Source organism: Xiphophorus maculatus, chromosome 2 (assembly GCF_002775205.1).
Source record: "Xiphophorus maculatus strain JP 163 A chromosome 2, X_maculatus-5.0-male, whole genome shotgun sequence".
In the NCBI taxonomy this organism is placed as follows: Eukaryota; Metazoa; Chordata; class Actinopteri; order Cyprinodontiformes; family Poeciliidae; genus Xiphophorus; species Xiphophorus maculatus.
This window is the reverse complement of record NC_036444.1, coordinates 25,532,642-25,547,611: the sequence shown is the minus strand read 5'-3', so window position 1 is coordinate 25,547,611 and position 14,970 is coordinate 25,532,642. Positions and strand designations below refer to the sequence as shown.

At 46.0% G+C, this 14,970-nt stretch overlaps 1 protein-coding gene and 44 non-coding genes across 45 annotated transcripts in view; 1 reads left to right on the top strand and 44 right to left on the bottom strand.

The window, feature by feature from the left end:
- The window catches only part of LOC102234562 (solute carrier family 23 member 2-like), a 108,585-nt gene that overhangs the window by 71,479 nt on the left and 22,136 nt on the right, over positions 1-14,970 (top strand). The gene's annotated exons all lie outside the window — the stretch shown is intronic.
- On the bottom strand, positions 88-171 carry trnal-aag. Its single transcript has one exon. It is a non-coding gene; the product is annotated as a tRNA-Leu (tRNA).
- On the bottom strand, positions 363-445 carry trnal-cag. The gene has a single exon. It is a non-coding gene; the product is annotated as a tRNA-Leu (tRNA).
- trnal-cag lies at positions 733-816 on the bottom strand. Its single transcript has one exon. It is a non-coding gene; the product is annotated as a tRNA-Leu (tRNA).
- Positions 991-1,073, bottom strand: trnal-uag. The gene has a single exon. It is a non-coding gene; the product is annotated as a tRNA-Leu (tRNA).
- Positions 1,367-1,450, bottom strand: trnal-cag. Its single transcript has one exon. It is a non-coding gene; the product is annotated as a tRNA-Leu (tRNA).
- trnal-cag lies at positions 1,639-1,721 on the bottom strand. The gene has a single exon. It is a non-coding gene; the product is annotated as a tRNA-Leu (tRNA).
- On the bottom strand, positions 1,910-1,993 carry trnal-aag. The gene has a single exon. It is a non-coding gene; the product is annotated as a tRNA-Leu (tRNA).
- trnal-cag lies at positions 2,185-2,267 on the bottom strand. Its single transcript has one exon. It is a non-coding gene; the product is annotated as a tRNA-Leu (tRNA).
- trnal-cag lies at positions 2,555-2,638 on the bottom strand. Its single transcript has one exon. It is a non-coding gene; the product is annotated as a tRNA-Leu (tRNA).
- Positions 2,813-2,895, bottom strand: trnal-uag. Its single transcript has one exon. It is a non-coding gene; the product is annotated as a tRNA-Leu (tRNA).
- On the bottom strand, positions 3,189-3,272 carry trnal-cag. Its single transcript has one exon. It is a non-coding gene; the product is annotated as a tRNA-Leu (tRNA).
- trnal-cag lies at positions 3,461-3,543 on the bottom strand. The gene has a single exon. It is a non-coding gene; the product is annotated as a tRNA-Leu (tRNA).
- On the bottom strand, positions 3,831-3,913 carry trnal-cag. Its single transcript has one exon. It is a non-coding gene; the product is annotated as a tRNA-Leu (tRNA).
- On the bottom strand, positions 4,102-4,184 carry trnal-cag. Its single transcript has one exon. It is a non-coding gene; the product is annotated as a tRNA-Leu (tRNA).
- trnal-cag lies at positions 4,472-4,555 on the bottom strand. The gene has a single exon. It is a non-coding gene; the product is annotated as a tRNA-Leu (tRNA).
- trnal-cag lies at positions 4,947-5,030 on the bottom strand. Its single transcript has one exon. It is a non-coding gene; the product is annotated as a tRNA-Leu (tRNA).
- trnal-uag lies at positions 5,205-5,287 on the bottom strand. The gene has a single exon. It is a non-coding gene; the product is annotated as a tRNA-Leu (tRNA).
- Positions 5,581-5,664, bottom strand: trnal-cag. The gene has a single exon. It is a non-coding gene; the product is annotated as a tRNA-Leu (tRNA).
- On the bottom strand, positions 5,856-5,938 carry trnal-cag. Its single transcript has one exon. It is a non-coding gene; the product is annotated as a tRNA-Leu (tRNA).
- On the bottom strand, positions 6,226-6,308 carry trnal-cag. The gene has a single exon. It is a non-coding gene; the product is annotated as a tRNA-Leu (tRNA).
- Positions 6,596-6,679, bottom strand: trnal-cag. The gene has a single exon. It is a non-coding gene; the product is annotated as a tRNA-Leu (tRNA).
- trnal-uag lies at positions 6,854-6,936 on the bottom strand. Its single transcript has one exon. It is a non-coding gene; the product is annotated as a tRNA-Leu (tRNA).
- Positions 7,230-7,312, bottom strand: trnal-cag. Its single transcript has one exon. It is a non-coding gene; the product is annotated as a tRNA-Leu (tRNA).
- trnal-aag lies at positions 7,600-7,683 on the bottom strand. The gene has a single exon. It is a non-coding gene; the product is annotated as a tRNA-Leu (tRNA).
- trnal-cag lies at positions 7,872-7,954 on the bottom strand. The gene has a single exon. It is a non-coding gene; the product is annotated as a tRNA-Leu (tRNA).
- trnal-cag lies at positions 8,242-8,325 on the bottom strand. The gene has a single exon. It is a non-coding gene; the product is annotated as a tRNA-Leu (tRNA).
- Positions 8,500-8,582, bottom strand: trnal-uag. Its single transcript has one exon. It is a non-coding gene; the product is annotated as a tRNA-Leu (tRNA).
- On the bottom strand, positions 8,876-8,959 carry trnal-cag. The gene has a single exon. It is a non-coding gene; the product is annotated as a tRNA-Leu (tRNA).
- trnal-cag lies at positions 9,151-9,233 on the bottom strand. Its single transcript has one exon. It is a non-coding gene; the product is annotated as a tRNA-Leu (tRNA).
- Positions 9,521-9,603, bottom strand: trnal-cag. Its single transcript has one exon. It is a non-coding gene; the product is annotated as a tRNA-Leu (tRNA).
- trnal-aag lies at positions 9,891-9,974 on the bottom strand. The gene has a single exon. It is a non-coding gene; the product is annotated as a tRNA-Leu (tRNA).
- trnal-cag lies at positions 10,163-10,245 on the bottom strand. Its single transcript has one exon. It is a non-coding gene; the product is annotated as a tRNA-Leu (tRNA).
- Positions 10,533-10,616, bottom strand: trnal-cag. The gene has a single exon. It is a non-coding gene; the product is annotated as a tRNA-Leu (tRNA).
- trnal-aag lies at positions 11,008-11,091 on the bottom strand. The gene has a single exon. It is a non-coding gene; the product is annotated as a tRNA-Leu (tRNA).
- On the bottom strand, positions 11,280-11,362 carry trnal-cag. Its single transcript has one exon. It is a non-coding gene; the product is annotated as a tRNA-Leu (tRNA).
- Positions 11,650-11,733, bottom strand: trnal-cag. The gene has a single exon. It is a non-coding gene; the product is annotated as a tRNA-Leu (tRNA).
- On the bottom strand, positions 11,908-11,990 carry trnal-uag. The gene has a single exon. It is a non-coding gene; the product is annotated as a tRNA-Leu (tRNA).
- trnal-cag lies at positions 12,559-12,641 on the bottom strand. The gene has a single exon. It is a non-coding gene; the product is annotated as a tRNA-Leu (tRNA).
- trnal-cag lies at positions 12,929-13,011 on the bottom strand. The gene has a single exon. It is a non-coding gene; the product is annotated as a tRNA-Leu (tRNA).
- On the bottom strand, positions 13,299-13,382 carry trnal-aag. The gene has a single exon. It is a non-coding gene; the product is annotated as a tRNA-Leu (tRNA).
- On the bottom strand, positions 13,571-13,653 carry trnal-cag. The gene has a single exon. It is a non-coding gene; the product is annotated as a tRNA-Leu (tRNA).
- On the bottom strand, positions 13,941-14,024 carry trnal-cag. Its single transcript has one exon. It is a non-coding gene; the product is annotated as a tRNA-Leu (tRNA).
- trnal-aag lies at positions 14,416-14,499 on the bottom strand. Its single transcript has one exon. It is a non-coding gene; the product is annotated as a tRNA-Leu (tRNA).
- On the bottom strand, positions 14,688-14,770 carry trnal-aag. Its single transcript has one exon. It is a non-coding gene; the product is annotated as a tRNA-Leu (tRNA).

The following is a 14,970-nucleotide window of genomic DNA, read 5'->3' as shown; positions in this document are numbered from 1 at the left end:
TATTCCAGAGAACCACTGAACGTCTCCTCAAGATCTGGTTGGCAGATGCGAGTAAAAGACCACATTCCACTTAAATGCAAGCACTTGTGTCAGAAGTGGGATTCGAACCCACGCCTCCCATCGGAGACTGCGACCTTAACGCAGCGCCTTACACCGCTCGGCCATCCTGACCTCTGTCCATTGTGTGCGAGATGCCTTCACATGCGGCCTAAATGTGTCCTAAAAACAGTTGTGTTCTAAAAACAGTTGTGTGAGAGGACAGTTGGATGTTCATTTCAAATTCCTTGCTTATACCAGAAATACATAAGTCGAGTTCAAACAAAGTCTAAGAGTGGAGTCAGGGAAATTTAAAATAGCCGGATTGTCAGAAGTGGGATTCGAACCCACGCCTCCATTGGAGACTGCGACCTGAACGCAGCGCCTTAGACCGCTCGGCCATCCTGACCTCTGTCAGGTGGTTGTAAGATGCCTTCGCATGCGGTAGGCACGAACGGCAAAGAACACTTGACAATTCTATAAGGATTATGCCAAATATTTGCTCATAATGTGGAGCAAAAGTTGGCAGTTTATTTACCACATTACTACGTTTGCATTGCTCCCATGCCACTGGTGTAAATTGTTGCCATAATGTGTGACGAGAGATTTTATTCCAGAGAACCACTGAACGTCTCCTCAAGATCTGGTTGGCAGATGCGAGTAAAAGACCACATTCCACTTAAATGCAAGCAATTGTGTCAGAAGTGGGATTCGAACCCACGCCTCCCATTGGAGACTGCGACCTGAACGCAGCGCCTTAGACCGCTCGGCCATCCTGACCTCTGTCCGTTGTGTGCGAGATGCCTTCACATGCGGCCTAAATGTGTCCTAAAAACAGTTGTGTGAGAGGACAGTTGGACCTCCATTTCAAATTCATTATTTATACCAGAAGTACATAAGTCAAGTTCAAACAAAGTCTAAGAGTGGAGTCAGGGAAATTGAAAATAGCCAGATTGTCAGAAGTGGGATTCGAACCCACGCCCCCATTGGAGACTGCGACCTAAACGCAGCGCCTTAGACCGCTCGACCATCCTGACCTCTGTCAGGTGGTTGTTAGATGCCTTCGCATGCGGTATGCTCGAACGGCAAAGAACACTTGACAATTATATAAGGACTATGCCTAACATTTGCTCATAATGTGGAGCAAAAGTTGGCAGTTTATTTACCACATTACTACGCTTGCATTGCTCCCATGCCACTGGTGTAAATTGTTACCATAATGTGTGCAGAGAGATTTTATTTCAGAGAACCACTGAACGTCTACTAACGTTCTTGTTGGCAGATGCAAGTAGAAGATACCATTTTTATTTCACTTAAATGTAAGCAATTGTGTCAGAAGTGGGATTTGAACCCACGCCTCACATTGGAGACTGCGACCTGAACGCAGCGCCTTAGACCGCTCGGCAATCCTGACCTCTCTCCTTTGTGTGCAAGATGCCTTCACATGCGGCCTAATTGTGTCCTAAAAACAGTTGTGTGCTAAAAACAGTGTGAGAGGACAGTTGGATCTCCATTTGAAATTCCTTACTTATACCAGAAGTACATAAGTCGATATCAAACAAAGTCTAAGAGGGGAGTCAGTGAAAATGAAAATAGCCGGATTGTCAGAAGTGGGATTCGAAGCCACGCCTCCATTGGAGACTGCGACCTGAACGCAGCGCCTTAGACCGCTCGGCCATCCTGACCTCTCTCCTTTGTGTGCAAGATGCCTTCACATGCGGCCTAATTGTGTCCTAAAAACAGTTGTGTACTAAAAACAGTGTGAGAGGACAGTTGGATGTCCATTTCAAATTCCTTACTTATACCAGAAGTACATAAGTCAAGTTCAAACAAAGTCTAAGAGTGGAGTCAGGGAAATTTAAAATAGCCGGATTGTCAGAAGTGGGATTCGAACCCACGCCTCCCATTGGAGACTGCGACCTTAACGCAGCGCCTTAGACCGCTCGGCCATCCTGACCTCTGTCCATTGTGTGCGAGATGCCTTCACATGCGGCCTAAATGTGTCCTAAAAACAGTTGTGTTCTAAAAACAGTTGTGTGAGAGGACAGTTGGATGTTCATTTCAAATTCCTTGCTTATACCAGAAATACATAAGTCGAGTTCAAACAAAGTCTAAGAGTGGAGTCAGGGAAATTTAAAATAGCCGGATTGTCAGAAGTGGGATTCGAACCCACGCCTCCATTGGAGACTGCGACCTGAACGCAGCGCCTTAGACCGCTCGGCCATCCTGACCTCTGTCAGGTGGTTGTAAGATGCCTTCGCATGCGGTAGGCACGAACGGCAAAGAACACTTGACAATTCTATAAGGATTATGCCAAATATTTGCTCATAATGTGGAGCAAAAGTTGGCAGTTTATTTACCACATTACTACGTTTGCATTGCTCCCATGCCACTGGTGTAAATTGTTGCCATAATGTGTGACGAGAGATTTTATTCCAGAGAACCACTGAACGTCTCCTCAAGATCTGGTTGGCAGATGCGAGTAAAAGACCACATTCCACTTAAATGCAAGCAATTGTGTCAGAAGTGGGATTCGAACCCACGCCTCCCATTGGAGACTGCGACCTGAACGCAGCGCCTTAGACCGCTCGGCCATCCTGACCTCTGTCCGTTGTGTGCGAGATGCCTTCACATGCGGCCTAAATGTGTCCTAAAAACAGTTGTGTGAGAGGACAGTTGGACCTCCATTTCAAATTCATTATTTATACCAGAAGTACATAAGTCAAGTTCAAACAAAGTCTAAGAGTGGAGTCAGGGAAATTGAAAATAGCCAGATTGTCAGAAGTGGGATTCGAACCCACGCCCCCATTGGAGACTGCGACCTAAACGCAGCGCCTTAGACCGCTCGGCCATCCTGACCTCTGTCAGGTGGTTGTTAGATGCCTTCGCATGCGGTATGCTCGAACGGCAAAGAACACTTGACAATTATATAAGGACTATGCCTAACATTTGCTCATAATGTGGAGCAAAAGTTGGCAGTTTATTTACCACATTACTACGCTTGCATTGCTCCCATGCCACTGGTGTAAATTGTTACCATAATGTGTGCAGAGAGATTTTATTTCAGAGAACCACTGAACGTCTACTAACGTTCTTGTTGGCAGATGCAAGTAGAAGATACCATTTTTATTTCACTTAAATGTAAGCAATTGTGTCAGAAGTGGGATTTGAACCCACGCCTCACATTGGAGACTGCGACCTGAACGCAGCGCCTTAGACCGCTCGGCAATCCTGACCTCTCTCCTTTGTGTGCAAGATGCCTTCACATGCGGCCTAATTGTGTCCTAAAAACAGTTGTGTGCTAAAAACAGTGTGAGAGGACAGTTGGATCTCCATTTCAAATTCCTTACTTATACCAGAAGTACATAAGTCGATATCAAACAAAGTCTAAGAGGGGAGTCAGTGAAAATGAAAATAGCCGGATTGTCAGAAGTGGGATTCGAAGCCACGCCTCCATTGGAGACTGCGACCTGAACGCAGCGCCTTAGACCGCTCGGCCATCCTGACCTCTGTCAGGTGGTTGTTAGATGCCTTCGCATGCGGTAGGCTCGAACGGCAAAGATCACTTGACAATTCTATAAGAATAATGCCAAATATTTGCTCATAATGTGGAGCAAAAGTTGGCAGTTTATTTACCACATTACTACGTTTGCATTGCTCCCATGCCACTGTTGTAAATTGTTACCATAATGTGTGCGGAGAGATTTGATTCCAGAGAGCCACTGAACGTCTCCTCAAGATCTGGTTGGCAGATGCGAGTAAAAGACCACATTCCACTTAAATGCAGGCAATTGTGTCAGAAGTGGGATTCGAACCCACGTCTCCATTGGAGACTGCGACCTGAACGCAGCGCCTTAGACCGCTCGGCCATCCTGACCTCTCTCCTTTGTGTGCAAGATGCCTTCACATGCGGCCTAATTGTGTCCTAAAAACAGTTGTGTGCTAAAAACAGTGTGAGAGGACAGTTGGATCTCCATTTCAAATTCCTTACTTATACCAGAAGTACATAAGTTGAGTTCAAACAAAGTCTAAGAGTGGAGTCAGGGAAATTTAAAATAGCCGGATTGTCAGAAGTGGGATTCGAACCCACGCCTCCATTGGAGACTGCGACCTGAACGCAGCGCCTTAGACCGCTCGGCCATCCTGACCTCTGTCCGGTGGTTGTAAGATGCCTTCGCATGCGGTAGGCACGAACGGCAAAGAACACTTGACAATTCTATAAGGATTATGCCAAATATTTGCTCATAATGTGGAGCAAACGTTGGCAGTTTATTTACCACATTAGTACGTTTGCATTGCTCCCATGGCACTGGTGTAAATTGTTACCATAATGTGTGCGGAGAGATTTTATTCCAGAGAACCACTGAACGTCTATTCAAGATCTGGTTGGCAGATGCGAGTAAAAGACCACATTCTACTTAAATGCAAGCACTTGTGTCAGAAGTGGGATTCGAACCCACGCCTCCCATTGGAGACTGCGACCTGAACGCAGCGCCTTAGACCGCTCGGCCATCCTGACCTCTGTCAGGTGGTTGTAAGATGCCTTCGCATGTGGTATGCTCGAACGGCAAAGAACACTTGACAATTCTATAAGGATTATGCCAAATATTTGCTGATAATGTGGAGCAAAAGTTGGATGTTAGATGCCTTCGCATGTGGTTTGCTCGAATGGCAAGGAACACTTGCGAATTCTATTAGGACGATGCCAAACATTTGCTCATATTGTGGAGCAAAAGTTGGCAGTTTATTTACCACATTACTACGTTTGCATTGCTCCCATGCCACTGGTGTAAATTGTTACCATAATGTGTGCGGAGAGATTTTATTCCAGAGAACCACTGAACGTCTCCTCAAGATCTGGTTGGCAGATGCGAGTAAAAGACCACATTCCACTTAAATGCAAGCACTTGTGTCAGAAGTGGGATTCGAACCCACGCCTCCCATCGGAGACTGCGACCTGAACGCAGCGCCTTAGACCGCTCGGCCATCCTGACCTCTGTCCGTTGTGTGCGAGATGCCTTCACATGCGGCCTAAATGTGTCCTAAAAACAGTTGTGTGAGAGGACAGTTGGACCTCCATTTCAAATTCATTATTTATACCAGAAGTACATAAGTCAAGTTCAAACAAAGTCTAAGAGTGGAGTCAGGGAAATTGAAAATAGACAGATTGTCAGAAGTGGGATTCGAACCCACGCCCCCATTGGAGACTGCGACCTAAACGCAGCGCCTTAGACCGCTCGGCCATCCTGACCTCTGTCAGGTGGTTGTTAGATGCCTTCGCATGCGGTATGCTCGAACGGCAAAGAACACTTGACAATTATATAAGGACTATGCCTAACATTTGCTCATAATGTGGAGCAAAAGTTGGCAGTTTATTTACCACATTACTACGCTTGCATTGCTCCCATGCCACTGGTGTAAATTGTTACCATAATGTGTGCAGAGAGATTTTATTTCAGAGAACCACTGAACGTCTACTAACGTTCTTGTTGGCAGATGCAAGTAGAAGATACCATTTTTATTTCACTTAAATGTAAGCAATTGTGTCAGAAGTGGGATTTGAACCCACGCCTCACATTGGAGACTGCGACCTGAACGCAGCGCCTTAGACCGCTCGGCAATCCTGACCTCTCTCCTTTGTGTGCAAGATGCCTTCACATGCGGCCTAATTGTGTCCTAAAAACAGTTGTGTTCTAAAAACAGTTGTGTGAGAGGACAGTTGGATGTTCATTTCAAATTCCTTGCTTATACCAGAAATACATAAGTCGAGTTCAAACAAAGTCTAAGAGTGGAGTCAGGGAAATTTAAAATAGCCGGATTGTCAGAAGTGGGATTCGAAGCCACGCCTCCATTGGAGACTGCGACCTGAACGCAGCGCCTTAGACCGCTCGGCCATCCTGACCTCTGTCAGGTGGTTGTTAGATGCCTTCGCATGCGGTAGGCTCGAACGGCAAAGATCACTTGACAATTCTATAAGAATAATGCCAAATATTTGCTCATAATGTGGAGCAAAAGTTGGCAGTTTATTTACCACATTACTACGTTTGCATTGCTCCCATGCCACTGTTGTAAATTGTTACCATAATGTGTGCGGAGAGATTTGATTCCAGAGAGCCACTGAACGTCTCCTCAAGATCTGGTTGGCAGATGCGAGTAAAAGACCACATTCCACTTAAATGCAGGCAATTGTGTCAGAAGTGGGATTCGAACCCACGTCTCCATTGGAGACTGCGACCTGAACGCAGCGCCTTAGACCGCTCGGCCATCCTGACCTCTGTCAGGTGCTTATTAGATGCCTTCGCATGTGGTTTGCTCGAACGGCAAGGAACACTTGCGAATTCTATAAGGACTATGCCAAACATTTGCTCATAATGTGGAGCAAAAGTTGGCAGTTCATTTACCACATTACTACTTTTGCATTGCTCCCATGCCACTGGTGTAAATTGTTGCCATAATGTGTGACGAGAGATTTTATTCCAGAGAACCACTGAACGTCTCCTCAAGATCTGGTTGGCAGATGCGAGTAAAAGACCACATTCCACTTAAATGCAAGCAATTGTGTCAGAAGTGGGATTCGAACCCACGCCTCCCATTGGAGACTGCGACCTGAACGCAGCGCCTTAGACCGCTCGGCCATCCTGACCTCTGTCCGTTGTGTGCGAGATGCCTTCACATGCGGCCTAAATGTGTCCTAAAAACAGTTGTGTGAGAGGACAGTTGGACCTCCATTTCAAATTCATTATTTATACCAGAAGTACATAAGTCAAGTTCATACAAAGTCTAAGAGTGGAGTCAGGGAAATTGAAAATAGCCAGATTGTCAGAAGTGGGATTCGAACCCACGCCCCCATTGGAGACTGCGACCTAAACACAGCGCCTTAGACCGCTCGGCCATCCTGACCTCTGTCAGGTGGTTGTTAGATGCCTTCGCATGCGGTATGCTCGAACGGCAAAGAACACTTGACAATTATATAAGGACTATGCCTAACATTTGCTCATAATGTGGAGCAAAAGTTGGCAGTTTATTTACCACATTACTACGCTTGCATTGCTCCCATGCCACTGGTGTAAATTGTTACCATAATGTGTGCAGAGAGATTTTATTTCAGAGAACCACTGAACGTCTACTAACGTTCTTGTTGGCAGATGCAAGTAGAAGATACCATTTTTATTTCACTTAAATGTAAGCAATTGTGTCAGAAGTGGGATTCGAACCCACGTCTCCATTGGAGACTGCAACCTGAACGCAGCGCCTTAGACCGCTCGGCCATCCTGACCTCTGTCAGGTGCTTATTAGATGCCTTCGCATGTGGTTTGCTCGAACGGCAAGGAACACTTGCGAATTCTATAAGGACTATGCCAAACATTTGCTCATAATGTGGAGCAAAAGTTGGCAGTTTATTTACCACATTACTACGTTTGCATTGCTCCCATGCCACTGGTGTAAATTGTTACCATAATGTGTGCGGAGAGATTTTATTCCAGAGAACCACTGAACGTCTCCTCAAGATCTGGTTGGCAGATGCGAGTAAAAGACCACATTCCACTTAAATGCAAGCACTTGTGTCAGAAGTGGGATTCGAACCCACGCCTCCCATCGGAGACTGCGACCTTAACACAGCGCCTTAGACCGCTCGGCCATCCTGACCTCTGTGCCTTGTGTGCAAGATGCCTTCACATGCGGCCTAATTGTGTCCTAAAAACAGTTGTGTGCTAAAAACAGTGTGAGAGGACAGTTGGACCTCCATTTCAAATTCCTTACTTATACCAGAAGTACATAAGTCAAGTTCAAACAAAGTCTAAGAGTGGAGTCAGGGAAATTGAAAATAGCCAGATTGTCAGAAGTGGGATTCGAACCCACGCCTCCATTGGAGACTGCGACCTGAACGCAGCGCCTTAGACCGCTCGGCCATCCTGACCTCTGTCAGGTGGTTGTAAGATGCCTTCGCATGCGGTAGGCACGAACGGCAAAGAACACTTGACAATTCTATAAGGATTATGCCAAACATTTGCTCATATTGTGGAGCAAAAGTTGGCAGTTTATTTACCACATTACTACGTTTGCATTGCTCCCATGCCACTGGTGTAAATTGTTGCCATAATGTGTGACGAGAGATTTTATTCCAGAGAACCACTGAACGTCTCCTCAAGATCTGGTTGGCAGATGCGAGTAAAAGACCACATTCCACTTAAATGCAAGCAATTGTGTCAGAAGTGGGATTCGAACCCACGCCTCCCATTGGAGACTGCGACCTGAACGCAGCGCCTTAGACCGCTCGGCCATCCTGACCTCTGTCCGTTGTGTGCGAGATGCCTTCACATGCGGCCTAAATGTGTCCTAAAAACAGTTGTGTGAGAGGACAGTTGGACCTCCATTTCAAATTCATTATTTATACCAGAAGTACATAAGTCAAGTTCAAACAAAGTCTAAGAGTGGAGTCAGGGAAATTGAAAATAGACAGATTGTCAGAAGTGGGATTCGAACCCACGCCCCCATTGGAGACTGCGACCTAAACGCAGCGCCTTAGACCGCTCGGCCATCCTGACCTCTGTCAGGTGGTTGTTAGATGCCTTCGCATGCGGTATGCTCGAACGGCAAAGAACACTTGACAATTATATAAGGACTATGCCTAACATTTGCTCATAATGTGGAGCAAAAGTTGGCAGTTTATTTACCACATTACTACGCTTGCATTGCTCCCATGCCACTGGTGTAAATTGTTACCATAATGTGTGCAGAGAGATTTTATTTCAGAGAACCACTGAACGTCTACTAACGTTCTTGTTGGCAGATGCAAGTAGAAGATACCATTTTTATTTCACTTAAATGTAAGCAATTGTGTCAGAAGTGGGATTTGAACCCACGCCTCACATTGGAGACTGCGACCTGAACGCAGCGCCTTAGACCGCTCGGCAATCCTGACCTCTCTCCTTTGTGTGCAAGATGCCTTCACATGCGGCCTAATTGTGTCCTAAAAACAGTTGTGTTCTAAAAACAGTTGTGTGAGAGGACAGTTGGATGTTCATTTCAAATTCCTTGCTTATACCAGAAATACATAAGTCGAGTTCAAACAAAGTCTAAGAGTGGAGTCAGGGAAATTTAAAATAGCCGGATTGTCAGAAGTGGGATTCGAAGCCACGCCTCCATTGGAGACTGCGACCTGAACGCAGCGCCTTAGACCGCTCGGCCATCCTGACCTCTGTCAGGTGGTTGTTAGATGCCTTCGCATGCGGTAGGCTCGAACGGCAAAGATCACTTGACAATTCTATAAGAATAATGCCAAATATTTGCTCATAATGTGGAGCAAAAGTTGGCAGTTTATTTACCACATTACTACGTTTGCATTGCTCCCATGCCACTGTTGTAAATTGTTACCATAATGTGTGCGGAGAGATTTGATTCCAGAGAGCCACTGAACGTCTCCTCAAGATCTGGTTGGCAGATGCGAGTAAAAGTCCACATTCCACTTAAATGCAGGCAATTGTGTCAGAAGTGGGATTCGAACCCACGTCTCCATTGGAGACTGCGACCTGAACGCAGCGCCTTAGACCGCTCGGCCATCCTGACCTCTGTCAGGTGCTTATTAGATGCCTTCGCATGTGGTTTGCTCGAACGGCAAGGAACACTTGCGAATTCTATAAGGACTATGCCAAACATTTGCTCATAATGTGGAGCAAAAGTTGGCAGTTCATTTACCACATTACTACTTTTGCATTGCTCCCATGCCACTGGTGTAAATTGTTGCCATAATGTGTGACGAGAGATTTTATTCCAGAGAACCCCTGAACGTCTCCTCAAGATCTGGTTGGCAGATGCGAGTAAAAGACCACATTCCACTTAAATGCAAGCACTTGTGTCAGAAGTGGGATTCGAACCCACGCCTCCCATTGGAGACTGCGACCTTAACGCAGCGCCTTAGACCGCTCGGCCATCCTGACCTCTCTCCTTTGTGTGCAAGATGCCTTCACATGCGGCCTAATTGTGTCCTAAAAACAGTTGTGTGCTAAAAACAGTGTGAGAGGACAGTTGGATCTCCATTTCAAATTCCTTACTTATACCAGAAGTACATAAGTCGAGTTCAAACAAAGTCTAAGAGTGGAGTCAGGGAAATTTAAAATAGCCGGATTGTCAGAAGTGGGATTCGAACCCACGCCTCCATTGGAGACTGCGACCTGAACGCAGCGCCTTAGACCGCTCGGCCATCCTGACCTCTGTCCGGTGGTTGTAAGATGCCTTCGCATGCGGTAGGCACGAACGGCAAAGAACACTTGACAATTCTATAAGGATTATGCCAAATATTTGCTCATAATGTGGAGCAAACGTTGGCAGTTTATTTACCACATTAGTACGTTTGCATTGCTCCCATGGCACTGGTGTAAATTGTTACCATAATGTGTGCGGAGAGATTTTATTCCAGAGAACCACTGAACGTCTATTCAAGATCTGGTTGGCAGATGCGAGTAAAAGACCACATTCTACTTAAATGCAAGCACTTGTGTCAGAAGTGGGATTCGAACCCACGCCTCCCATTGGAGACTGCGACCTGAACGCAGCGCCTTAGACCGCTCGGCCATCCTGACCTCTGTCAGGTGGTTGTAAGATGCCTTCGCATGTGGTATGCTCGAACGGCAAAGAACACTTGACAATTCTATAAGGATTATGCCAAATATTTGCTGATAATGTGGAGCAAAAGTTGGATGTTAGATGCCTTCGCATGTGGTTTGCTCGAACGGCAAGGAACACTTGCGAATTCTATAAGGACTATGCCAAACATTTGCTCATAATGTGGAGCAAAAGTTGGCAGTTTATTTACCACATTACTACGTTTGCATTGCTCCCATGCCACTGGTGTAAATTGTTACCATAATGTGTGCGGAGAGATTTTATTCCAGAGAACCACTGAACGTCTCCTCAAGATCTGGTTGGCAGATGCGAGTAAAAGACCACATTCCACTTAAATGCAAGCACTTGTGTCAGAAGTGGGATTCGAACCCACGCCTCCCATCGGAGACTGCGACCTTAACGCAGCGCCTTAGACCGCTCGGCCATCCTGACCTCTGTGCCTTGTGTGCAAGATGCCTTCACATGCGGCCTAATTGTGTCCTAAAAACAGTTGTGTGCTAAAAACAGTGTGAGAGGACAGTTGGACCTCCATTTCAAATTCCTTACTTATACCAGAAGTACATAAGTCAAGTTCAAACAAAGTCTAAGAGTGGAGTCAGGGAAATTGAAAATAGCCAGATTGTCAGAAGTGGGATTCGAACCCACGCCTCCATTGGAGACTGCGACCTGAACGCAGCGCCTTAGACCGCTCGGCCATCCTGACCTCTGTCAGGTGGTTGTAAGATGCCTTCGCATGCGGTAGGCACGAACGGCAAAGAACACTTGACAATTCTATAAGGATTATGCCAAACATTTGCTCATATTGTGGAGCAAAAGTTGGCAGTTTATTTACCACATTACTACGTTTGCATTGCTCCCATGCCACTGGTGTAAATTGTTGCCATAATGTGTGACGAGAGATTTTATTCCAGAGAACCACTGAACGTCTCCTCAAGATCTGGTTGGCAGATGCGAGTAAAAGACCACATTCCACTTAAATGCAAGCAATTGTGTCAGAAGTGGGATTCGAACCCACGCCTCCCATTGGAGACTGCGACCTGAACGCAGCGCCTTAGACCGCTCGGCCATCCTGACCTCTGTCCGTTGTGTGCGAGATGCCTTCACATGCGGCCTAAATGTGTCCTAAAAACAGTTGTGTGAGAGGACAGTTGGACCTCCATTTCAAATTCATTATTTATACCAGAAGTACATAAGTCAAGTTCAAACAAAGTCTAAGAGTGGAGTCAGGGAAATTGAAAATAGACAGATTGTCAGAAGTGGGATTCGAACCCACGCCCCCATTGGAGACTGCGACCTAAACGCAGCGCCTTAGACCGCTCGGCCATCCTGACCTCTGTCAGGTGGTTGTTAGATGCCTTCGCATGCGGTATGCTCGAACGGCAAAGAACACTTGACAATTATATAAGGACTATGCCTAACATTTGCTCATAATGTGGAGCAAAAGTTGGCAGTTTATTTACCACATTACTACGCTTGCATTGCTCCCATGCCACTGGTGTAAATTGTTACCATAATGTGTGCAGAGAGATTTTATTTCAGAGAACCACTGAACGTCTACTAACGTTCTTGTTGGCAGATGCAAGTAGAAGATACCATTTTTATTTCACTTAAATGTAAGCAATTGTGTCAGAAGTGGGATTTGAACCCACGCCTCACATTGGAGACTGCGACCTGAACGCAGCGCCTTAGACCGCTCGGCAATCCTGACCTCTCTCCTTTGTGTGCAAGATGCCTTCACATGCGGCCTAATTGTGTCCTAAAAACAGTTGTGTTCTAAAAACAGTTGTGTGAGAGGACAGTTGGATGTTCATTTCAAATTCCTTGCTTATACCAGAAATACATAAGTCGAGTTCAAACAAAGTCTAAGAGTGGAGTCAGGGAAATTTAAAATAGCCGGATTGTCAGAAGTGGGATTCGAAGCCACGCCTCCATTGGAGACTGCGACCTGAACGCAGCGCCTTAGACCGCTCGGCCATCCTGACCTCTGTCAGGTGGTTGTTAGATGCCTTCGCATGCGGTAGGCTCGAACGGCAAAGATCACTTGACAATTCTATAAGAATAATGCCAAATATTTGCTCATAATGTGGAGCAAAAGTTGGCAGTTTATTTACCACATTACTACGTTTGCATTGCTCCCATGCCACTGTTGTAAATTGTTACCATAATGTGTGCGGAGAGATTTGATTCCAGAGAGCCACTGAACGTCTCCTCAAGATCTGGTTGGCAGATGCGAGTAAAAGTCCACATTCCACTTAAATGCAGGCAATTGTGTCAGAAGTGGGATTCGAACCCACGTCTCCATTGGAGACTGCGACCTGAACGCAGCGCCTTAGACCGCTCGGCCATCCTGACCTCTGTCAGGTGCTTATTAGATGCCTTCGCATGTGGTTTGCTCGAACGGCAAGGAACACTTGCGAATTCTATAAGGACTATGCCAAACATTTGCTCATAATGTGGAGCAAAAGTTGGCAGTTCATTTACCACATTACTACTTTTGCATTGCTCCCATGCCACTGGTGTAAATTGTTGCCATAATGTGTGACGAGAGATTTTATTCCAGAGAACCCCTGAACGTCTCCTCAAGATCTGGTTGGCAGATGCGAGTAAAAGACCACATTCCACTTAAATGCAAGCACTTGTGTCAGAAGTGGGATTCGAACCCACGCCTCCCATTGGAGACTGCGACCTTAACGCAGCGCCTTAGACCGCTCGGCCATCCTGACCTCTCTCCTTTGTGTGCAAGATGCCTTCACATGCGGCCTAATTGTGTCCTAAAAACAGTTGTGTGCTAAAAACAGTGTGAGAGGACAGTTGGATCTCCATTTCAAATTCCTTACTTATACCAGAAGTACATAAGTCGAGTTCAAACAAAGTCTAAGAGTGGAGTCAGGGAAATTTAAAATAGCCGGATTGTCAGAAGTGGGATTCGAACCCACGCCTCCATTGGAGACTGCGACCTGAACGCAGCGCCTTAGACCGCTCGGCCATCCTGACCTCTGTCCGGTGGTTGTAAGATGCCTTCGCATGCGGTAGGCACGAACGGCAAAGAACACTTGACAATTCTATAAGGATTATGCCAAATATTTGCTCATAATGTGGAGCAAACGTTGGCAGTTTATTTACCACATTAGTACGTTTGCATTGCTCCCATGGCACTGGTGTAAATTGTTACCATAATGTGTGCGGAGAGATTTTATTCCAGAGAACCACTGAACGTCTATTCAAGATCTGGTTGGCAGATGCGAGTAAAAGACCACATTCTACTTAAATGCAAGCACTTGTGTCAGAAGTGGGATTCGAACCCACGCCTCCCATTGGAGACTGCGACCTGAACGCAGCGCCTTAGACCGCTCGGCCATCCTGACCTCTGTCAGGTGGTTGTAAGATGCCTTCGCATGTGGTATGCTCGAACGGCAAAGAACACTTGACAATTCTATAAGGATTATGCCAAATATTTGCTGATAATGTGGAGCAAAAGTTGGATGTTAGATGCCTTCGCATGTGGTTTGCTCGAATGGCAAGGAACACTTGCGAATTCTATTAGGACGATGCCAAACATTTGCTCATATTGTGGAGCAAAAGTTGGCAGTTTATTTACCACATTACTACGTTTGCATTGCTCCCATGCCACTGGTGTAAATTGTTACCATAATGTGTGCGGAGAGATTTTATTCCAGAGAACCACTGAACGTCTCCTCAAGATCTGGTTGGCAGATGCGAGTAAAAGACCACATTCCACTTAAATGCAAGCACTTGTGTCAGAAGTGGGATTCGAACCCACGCCTCCCATCGGAGACTGCGACCTTAACGCAGCGCCTTAGACCGCTCGGCCATCCTGACCTCTGTGCCTTGTGTGCAAGATGCCTTCACATGCGGCCTAATTGTGTCCTAAAAACAGTTGTGTGCTAAAAACAGTGTGAGAGGACAGTTGGACCTCCATTTCAAATTCCTTATTTATACCAGAAGTACATAAGTCAAGTTCAAACAAAGTCTAAGAGTGGAGTCAGGGAAATTGAAAATAGCCAGATTGTCAGAAGTGGGATTCGAACCCACGCCCCCATTGGAGACTGCGACCTTAACGCAGCGCCTTAGACCGCTCGGCCATCCTGACCTCTGTCAGGTGGTTGTAAGATGCCTTCGCATGCGGTAGGCACGAACGGCAAAGAACACTTGACAATTCTATAAGGATTATGCCAAATATTTGCTCATAATGTGGAGCAAAAGTTGGCAGTTTATTTACCACATTACTACGTTTGCATTGCTCCCATGCCACTGGTGTAAATTGTTGCCATAATGTGTGACGAGAGATTT